This window comes from Megalops cyprinoides, chromosome 2 (genome assembly GCF_013368585.1).
Source record: "Megalops cyprinoides isolate fMegCyp1 chromosome 2, fMegCyp1.pri, whole genome shotgun sequence".
Classification (NCBI taxonomy): domain Eukaryota; kingdom Metazoa; phylum Chordata; class Actinopteri; order Elopiformes; family Megalopidae; genus Megalops; species Megalops cyprinoides.
The window spans coordinates 18,117,843-18,127,796 of NC_050584.1; the positions used below are offsets into that span (position 1 = coordinate 18,117,843).

Sequence of the window (9,954 nt, forward strand, 5' to 3'; positions counted from 1 at the left end):
TCCCAAAGGTGGTGACAGGCTGGATGTAGGAAGGTGTTACTGGCTTGGGTTTGATATTTGCAGGTATCGGTTTTAGTGGAGAAGTCATGTAAAAGCAGACTTTTACACTCATTCAGAAAGGGAGAAAGGAGAGATTGTGATAACCACTTAAAAATTAGCAATTGGTTTTGTTTAAATGTAGCATGGTCAAGAATTGAATTTTTCTAATAGCTTTTTCATTAAATAAAGTAAACTATAATGCAGAAAAATCTTATAAAAATGATTTTGGCAGTACTCATATATGGTATTTAATCTAAAGAAAGATAAAGATTTTGGAAGTAGTCATATATGTTACTTCATCTAAAGTGGTATTTCCTTTTTTGAAAACATAAATACATTTTTATAGCACCTTGATTACTCTGACAATATGTAGTGTTACAAGCAATGAATGGCTTAATTAAAAACATTCCATGAAATGTGAAGCATTTTCAGAATATTTCATGTAAAAATCAGATTCGTGCATCTTTCCATAAAGATACATGTTTCCTTTGTAATCAGCACATTGTCCAAACCCCTTCTTGTTTAGGCTGTGGAGGTGTAAACTCACAGAGAAATGCTGTGCTGTGCTGGCCTCAGCTCTCAGCTCAAACTCCTCACACCTGAGAGAGCTGAACTTGAGTGAGAATCACCTGCAGGATTCAGGAGTGAAGCTGCTCTCTGCTGGACTGGAGAATCCACACTGTAAACTGGAGAAACTGCAGTAAGTACAGAGTGTGTGTGCTGTTTTAGGTGTGCTGGAGTAGGGAAGGGGCAGTGAAGGAGTTTTTGAAATTTCAAAATTAGTTTTAATGTATTTTATCTTGAAAGTAGTATTTGTTCACAGAGATTATGGAATTTATGGTTTGCGTTTGCAGAAGTGTGAAGTGGTATGAATTTGCCTCTCCCAGAGTCCCAGAGCTGGTGACAGGCTGGATGTAGGAAGGTGTTACTGGCTTGTGTTTGATATTTGCAGGTATCGGTTTTAGTGGAGAAGTCATGTAAAAGCAGACTTTTACACTCATTCAGAAAGGGAGAAAGGAGAGGTTCTGATCACCACTTAAAAATTAGCAATTGGTTTTGTTTTAAAAGTAGCATGGTCAAGAATTGCAATTTTCTAATAGTTTTTGAGTTAAATAAAGTAAATTATAATGCAGCAAAATCATATAACATTGATTTTGGAAGTAGTCATACGTGGTATTTCATTTAAAGAGGTGTTTTCTTTTTTGAAAATATCAATGCATTTTTGCAGCACCGTAATTACTCTGATAATATGTACTGTTACAAGCAATGAATGACATAATTAAAAGCATTCCATGAAATGTGGAGCATTTTCAGAATATTTCATGTAAAAATCATTTTCCTGCATCTTTCCATAAAGATGAATATTTCCTTTGTAAACAGCACATTATCCAAACCCCTTCTTGTTTAGGCTGCAGGATTGTAATCTCACAGAGAAATGCTATGATGCGCTGGCCTCAGCTCTCAGCTCAAACTCCTCACACCTGAGAGAGCTGGACCTGAGTTACAACGAGCTGCAGGATTCAGGAGTGAAGCTGCTCTCTGCTGCACTGAAGAGTCCACACTGTAAACTGGAGATACTGGGGTAAGTAGGCTAGAGTGTGTTTCTATTTCCATTTAAACTGGAGACATTGCAGTAAGTAGGCCTACAGAGTGTGTTTCTATTTCTCTTTTTAGGGTTTGATTATATAAGAGGAAGAGTGTTCATTGTACAATAATAATCACAGACAGAAATGGAGCTGGTGTTATGTTATGGGTGGCCTCACTGGCTGTCCCTCAGGTTATGACAAGCTGCCACAAATTTTGCTGCCAGAGAGGCCAAATCCTTGTTCTCTCCCAGAATGTACGGTTTCCTCATTCGTGTAGTTTCGAAACTCAGGGAGGATTGAGTAGAATTTATTAATGTCAGGGCTCCTGCCCCCTAGCTGTTGTGTTTTTGTTTTTCCCTGTCCATGTGCTTTTGTTTTCCTTGTGTTCTTGCCCTGCCCCGCTCTCCGCCCTGTATCCGCCCACCTGATTGTCTCCACCTGCCTGCCTGCACACCTGCTTCCCATCACCTATCAGCCCAGCCCTATATCTACCCTGCTTGTCTCTATGTTGTTTGCCAGATTGTTTCAGTGTTTCTGCCTGTCTCGTTTCCCGCCTGTTTCCCTGTTTGGATTTTGCTGGTTTTTGCCTTGCCTGTTCCTTGACATCGTTTTTTGCCTGCCCTTCTGTCCTGATTGCCTGATCTGCCTGCTTCCACGGTTTGACCCTGCCTGTTGCTGTTTTGATCCTTGTTTTGCCCTTGGACTCCTACCTGCCTACCTGGTATTTTGACCCTGCCTGTTTTGGACTGCCTGCTTGTTCAACGATTCTGTTAATAAACACCTGGAATTGGAGCATTCGTGGTCCGTGCCTGAGTCCTGACCATTAAATGAAGATTCTCTAATTTCAGTGTATTTAGTGCATTCGGTTAAGACTGCAGACTGCAGTGTGAGCACAGCCTCTCCTCTCTGGGCAGCCAGGTCTGCCTGTGTCTGCCTTTTTCGATGGCAAGGCTGTGCTCACTGAGTCTGTACATTGTCAAGGTTTTCCTGAGTTTCACGTCTTACTGTACTCAGGTAAGTAGCTGTTGTATATTCACGTTTTAGGGCCGAATAGCATTGTAATCTGTGTTTTAGTGATTTCCTTCCAATGGTTAATGTAATTTTCCTTTTCAGTGGCTGTAATTTTGTTGGGTCTAATGCTTCTGGCTATTGTGTCATTGTCCTGAGCCTCTGTGATGTGCGCTGGTGTTAAATCACTGAGTCTCAGGACAAATTGGCTCAGTGGGCTCCTTCCTCTCACACTCACTCACACATTCAAATTCAGATGCTTTATTGGCATGACAAATAGGCTCTTGTATTGCCAAAGCAGTCATAACAATCAGAACATTTACCGAACACATGCATATACATCGACAGATACAAGACAGAACAGATACATATGCAGAATCAGAATATATATAGGTGCAGTATAATAACCAGATTGATAATCGGATACCATTAGTACTTAAGTATTTATTATTTTTGTTGTGGTTGTTGGTGGTTTAAAGCTGTAGGATAGTTAGGACGACTGTATCTGTGTGTGTGCATGTGCACTTATGGGTCTGTGTGTGTGTGTGCGCATGTATGTGTGTAAAAAGTAGGAAGTATGTGTGTGAATGTGTTATTCAGTGTCCCTCAGGTGTTGGCAAGTGAGAACATATTGTGCAGCTATAGTACAGCTCTTTGTCTTCACCCAACAAGTAGGGTAGTTTTACTGTGGTTTGGTAGAGCATTGAATTTGCGGTGTTGTTCAGATTTTGGGAAGAGGCAGTCACGGATTGATTGGAATGCTCTGTTAAAGTGCAGCTCTTTCTCAACTACATTGTCTTTGCACTGCTAACACAGACGTTGGCCGCCAAGTCTTTTTGTGTCTGCCAGTTTCTATTGCTAAGTGGTGCTCACTGAGTCTTTATTTCGTCGGTGTGTTTTTCAAATTAGTTTATTTTAGTTAGGTAATCTGCTAATGTATATTCTCTGTTAAGGGCCAAATAGCATTGCATCTTGCTTTGTGATTTTGTTTTAGATCGCCAATATTCGTAATTGTCTTTTTAGGTTTGAGCCGAATATGTTGCGTAGTTTGGACCTGGTCTTGTGCCTTTTAAGTGTTAGTGGAACAGAATGGCTGAAGACCGGGTTCGTAGGAGAGTTCTTATCTTTGCTCAACTCTTGGTATTGCAAGGCTTTATAATGGAAAGAGTGTGGGCCGCTGAGTGTTAGGTGGTTGCAGAATTCGATTGCCCTTTTTTGATTTTTAATGAGAAGAGGATATTGGCCTAATTCTGCCCTGCATGCATTGTTTGTAGTGTGCCAATGGACTTTTAGGATGTTTTTGCAAAACTCAACATGCAGGGTCTCAACTGGATGTTTTTCCCATTTGCAAGTGGGCCCCACACTTCACTACATAAAGGGCAATTGATTATGTCACTGATGCAAATATTTTTAGCCAAATTTGGATCAGAATTTCAAAAGAAATTTGTCTTTTTATGGCAAGTAAAGCCCTGCGTGCCTTGTCTCTTAGTTCATTCACAGTATTCTAAGGCCTAGGTAGGTGTAGTCTAGTGTATGTTCAATTTCATTTGGTCCTAATCCAAATATGTGCTTGTCTTCCCTGATGTCTGGATCTTTTTTGAAAGATTAATATTTTAGTTTTGTTCATGTTAACTGCCAGGGCCCAGGTCTGGCAAAACTTTTGAAGAAGGCCTAATTGAATCTGGAGCCCTTCCTCCTTTGGTGAAAGAAGGACTAGGTCATCTGCATAGAGTAGGAATTCGACCTCACTTTCGTGCACGGTGAATCCAGGTGCCGATGACTTTTCCCAGTATGGTTGCCCACTCATTAATGTATATGTTAAATAGAGTTGGGCTTAAAGAGAAACCCTGTCTCACTGCACACTCCTGAGGGATATATTGGGTTCTTTTGGATCCAGTTTTAATGCCACACTTAGCTCCTGAGGACGTTGATTTTATAATGTCATATGTTTTACCCCCTGCACCACTTTCAATTAATTTGTAGAACAATCTATAATGCCAAATGGAATCAGGTGCTTTTTTGAAGTCAACAAAACAAGTGAATAATTTTTGATTTTGAGTATGTTTATCAATTAGGGTGTGTAGGGTGTAAATATGATCAGTAGCCCGGTAATTTGGTAAGAATCCAGTCTGGCTTTTACTCAAGACATTGTGTTTCATAAGGAAGTTCATGAGCCGGGAGTTAATAATACTGCAGAATACCTTCCCCAACTTACTGTTCAGGCACAGATGCCTTGGTAGTTGTTGGGGTCAAATTTATCTCCACTTTTGTAAATTGGTGTAACTAATCTCTGATTCCAGATTTCGGGGAAATATCCCACATGCAGAACTAGATTGAATAATTTAAGTGTAACAGATTGGAACTTTTCATTCATAGATTTTAGCATTTCGTTTAAATGCCATCAGGCCCATATGCTTTTTTTTGGCTTCGACTTGTCAGTTTGGACTAAAAGCTCCTGCTCTGTGATGGGGGAGTCAAGTGGATTTTGATAGTCCTTGATGGAAAGTTCTAATTTTTCTAGTTTGCTTACTATGTTTTCTTGGTCCTTGTTTTGATCTGATTGCACCTTCTTAAAGAGTATGGAAATAGTTTGTCCAGATATCTCCATCTTGTATCACTAATTCTTGATTTTTTTTTTTTTTTTTTTTTTTAAGTGATTCTGATTGTCCCAAAACCTATTGGTGTTTATTGACTCCTCAATCGATGTCAGTTGCTTATAGGTGTACTGAGCTTTGTTAGTGCTGAGTGTGTGTTTATATTGTCTTAGTGTCTCACAATATAGAAGTCGAATTGATGTATTTGGATCTCTGCATTTCTGATTGGATAATTTGCAGTTATTTCCTTATTGATTGACATTCTGCATCAAACCAAGTGTCTTAAGTGTTGGTTTTGATCCTGAACTTTTTAATCTTTTCAGCTTTTAATCTAATCAGCTTTTTCTGCTGTTTTTTCAAATATGTTGTCAACTGTTTTGGATTTCATGATTGTCAATGGCTTTCTTGAATTCCTCACATCTGTATGATTTCTTTATGTAAAACAGCTTATTGGGCTCTCACTCTCTCTCCCAGAGAATTACCAGAGCCCTCTTACATGCAGAATAGTCAAGTATAAGCCTAATTATGTTATATGAGGAGAAATCTGGACATGTCATAAATGTAATTGCATGTCTGTGATTACATGCATATACAGTATGTAGTCTCAGTACAATGTTGAGTCACACTGGTAGAGTGAGAAGTTCTGATTTCACTCTCTCTGTGATTCCACACAGCATTACTATGCATAGATACAATCGCCTGCTGGATTCAGGAGTGATGCTGTTCTCTACTGGACTGGAGAATCCACACTGTAAACTGGCGAGATTGGAGTGAGTACAGAGTGTGTGTTTCTATTTCTCTTTATAGGGTTTGATATGTAAGAGGAAGAGCGTTCATTATAGATTCAGATGTAACAGATGAGTTTCCTATGAGTGAAAAAATGTTTTCTATGCAGCCAGTCTGTGAAGGTTTTATTTTATAGATAAAATTTTTATTGACAGCATTGAAAGAACTGATTATTATATATAATACACAGTCCCTCTCTGTCTCTCCCTCTCTCTCTGTTCTTTCCTTATTGATTGACATTCTGCATCAAACCAAGTGTCTTTCTTTCTCATTTCACTCTCCCTCCCTCTCTCTCCCTCTATCTCCCTCTTTCTTTCCCCCTCTCTCTCTCTCTCTCTCTCCCTCCCTCCCCCTCCCTCTCCCTCACTCTCCCTCTCCCCCTCCCTCTCTCCTTCTCTTTCTCTCTCCCTCCAGGTACAGTTAGAGCTGCTGAAGAAGTGGAAAAGGTGGAAGCTGGGGAAGGACATAGAGGAGGAGTCCAGACAGGCAGCCAGCCCACATCAAGAGCAGCAATGTGTGCACCACATTACAGTTTAGATGCACTTACCTGTGACGATTAACCTTCTATATTTTTTTTCTGTGTGATCCAGTTTGTGGTATTCCAAGTATTGAGTCAATGACGGAAAGTAAGTGCCTGTTGCTTCGTTATGTTTATATCTTGTAAGTTTAACCACACATTCGTATGTATCCAGATAAGAGATATTGTCAATATTGTCACGATGCTCATGCTGTAATTGACTGGAGGAGTATTAGGTTCGCTATTGAGAAGGCTGTGATCCTTCATACGTATAAGTTAAAGTGGTACCATTTATACCGCTGTGAAGAGTTAAGCTAATAGCGACTCCACATAGGGAGGAAATATCCGCTGTATGTGGACACCATTATGTAGTACCCTCCTCTACCACAAGGTGTCGCCACTGTCCTTTATATAACCTGGTCAACGATACTATATGTGAAAGTTTATTTCTCTGAAGGGTAATATTATCATTTGTATGTAACTGCAGGTTACTGTTCCTGTTAGGAATGAGCATTGTGATGCTTCTTGATATATTTGTTTGAATGAGTCTTGTTGGCTCTAATTTGGCACTATATAGACATTTCTTTATTCAAGCTTCACGCTCAGCAGCAACTGGACGCCTTGCTCCCTGCATGGTCAAGGCAGGAGGTGCTTGTTCTGCCAGACATCGGCGTTTCGCCTACATTGCTCCCCAGTGGTGGAACGAACTCCCGGTCTCACTACGGACAGCTTCTTCACCCCAGTCCTTCAGACGGGGCCTGAAGACGCACCTCTTCAGACTCTACCTGGACTGACCCAGCACACAATTGCTGCCCCCCCCCCCCCCGCCCATCAGTGCTGTCGTAAATTGCTGTGCTTTTTAAATTGTGCTTTTAAATTTTGTCTCTTGTTGCCGCCTTTACCCTGACACTCATCGTGCTGTTTGAAGTTGTTGAAGTTTGCCGTTCGAAAGTGTATCGTACTAGTTGCCCTTTAGGCTGTAATTGTAAAAATCTGATAGTACTGCGTCCTCAAACAGACCTTGCTCTCAGCTGAGAACTGTCTCATTGTGGAACTGTACACACCCTGTCCCCGTACTGTCGCTGTACCTACTGTATGCACTTTTGTAAGTCGCTTTGGATAAAAGCGTCTGCTAAATAAATAAATGTAAATGTAAATGTAGTTTATGCCCTGTTGCTGTTAAGATGCCAGTGCCAAATGGTGATGTATTTTATTTTAGACTGATGACAATACTAAGTATGAATACTGCCTGAACGCAATACAGTTCAGTGAAGAAATTACGTCTCCACATCTTCATTTACCATCCTGTTTACTGCCACAACCTAGACGAGCTAGCCCTGCCTAATTACCTCACAAACACACCCAGATTCACTCTCATACATACACATGAATGTCATGAACTAAAACGCAGCATGCTCACATGAAAGAGGACATCTGTGAAAAAAATATGTACAATATGATCAAAATGTTAAAAAACAGCAACCTGAAGTAAAGCAAAAAAGATACAGGGTCTTAGCTTTAGCCTTCACACACACACACACACACACTCTCGCTCACACACACCCTCACACACGCATGCACACACACACACTCATACACATGCACAGACGCACACACACATATTGACTCTGAACCTCATACACTCCCTCACATACACACACACACACACACACTCGCTCACACACTCATACACATGCACGGACGCACACACACACACACACACAGCAACTCTGAACCTCATACACACACACACACACACACACTCTCATACAAGAAACAAGAATTATATATATGACTGATGAAAGAGATCAAAGAACTTCTGTCCAAAGCCAAACCCAAGCAGTAATGGCCTTTGAGATGCACTTTAATGTATTACAGAGGTGTTTATATGAATGTAATCTGAACTGATTGGAAAGGGGACAAGGCAGAAAGAGCAGGAAGCACAAGGTTCTATCAACGCTGACTCAGTCCTGCTGAGCAGAGAGGTGCTAGCTTCTCCCCCAGGCTCTGCCAGGCCTGGGTTCTTCTGTTCTGACCCAACAGCTCAGGCCATAACTCGAGCCCGGAACAGGCCCAGCTGGTACTCTCAACCAACCTATCGGAATGTTGTGGCCACAAACATTCCAAGAACCCCAGGGATCGTTCCAGAGATCCAAGGGCTGCTGGGACAGGGGTCAGAAGGAACTATGGGTAGAATTTCGTTGTACCCCCACCGTGCAATGACAATAAAGTCTATTCTGATTCTCTGATTCTGATGAGGTAACCACAAAATGTCATCTATGTTCAGAGCTTGTCACCACAATCATCAGTAAGATATCCCCCCCACCCTGTGCTCTGACCTCTGACCTTTGACCTCTGATTTTTGGCAGAATAATCAAAGCAGGTCTAGTTTGATTATTTGGCCATTTTTTTGCAGATTGCTGTGGGATTGACCTCGTGCTACTTCTTTATGCTGACTACCTGTACAGACCAAACGTTCTTTGATTTCTCAGTCTTTGCTGGAGAGTAGTGCGAGCACTGTGAACAGTTTAGCCCACAGCGTTTGGGATCCAGTACAGCTAAACCCTTTCCTTCGCATTCTGTGCTAGAGACGAAATCTCTTCACTCTCATCAGCCCTCCGCAGGGTCTCTCCTCATGGTTGCAATGGGGCACTGTGTCAGCCAGGTCTCCGATACGTCCGAACATCACGCATCTCAGCTCCGATGAGGAACCTTCAGTCTCGTGCCCTTGGAGTGTTTTGTCATTCTTTTCTCTCACAGCTGTGTCACTGTAATATTGATGTATATTTTGTGCTGTGCCAAGTGAGACAGACAGACAGATATTGCAGAACTTCCTTGCTGTACATAAATATGTTTGCTAGGAATTGTTTCAATCCCAGTGTCCCTCTTTTTGCAAAAGCACATTGATGACTATTCTGTGTGGAACCTCAGGAAGCAGTTGCTGGTAGATGTGAAACAGAGGTGGATGTCACATTTCTGGCACTTGACTTTTGGAGTAACACTGCATCCTGGAACCCTACATCTCTTTGTCAGTCATGATCATCCAGTGGGCTGTGGCGTCCAGGCACACATCAGGGGTTGGGATAGGTGCAGTGGGTCCTCTTCCCTTCTCCTCATACTCTCCAGCAATTGTGGAATTAGGACGACCTTTCTTGTGCTCCTGACTCTCTCCACTTCTGCAGAGGCCTTCGGCAATGTATGACTGTATAGAGCCTCATTTGGTCCTCCTTTCTAATGCCAGTGCCATTGCAATCTTTCCTGTACGGCAGCCAGACTGTCACAATGGTCATATCCAGCAAGTGGAACACCAGCCGGTGATACTACTTCTTTGATCTTATTTTGTTCCGGTACAGTGCAATCAGGGAATCAAGTGGATCCACCCCACCCATATTCTTATTATATTCTTTCACCACAGCAGGGCAGG

The 9,954-nt window shown here is 41.7% G+C and overlaps 1 long non-coding RNA gene across 1 annotated transcript; it reads left to right on the forward strand.

The window, feature by feature from the left end:
- Nucleotides 1-1,586: 1,586 nt before the first annotated feature.
- On the forward strand, nucleotides 1,587-6,505 carry LOC118773761. The gene is made up of 3 exons (XR_005004744.1): nucleotides 1,587-1,621; nucleotides 5,902-5,997; nucleotides 6,428-6,505. It is a non-coding gene; the product is annotated as an uncharacterized LOC118773761 (long non-coding RNA).
- Nucleotides 6,506-9,954: the final 3,449 nt, after the last annotated feature.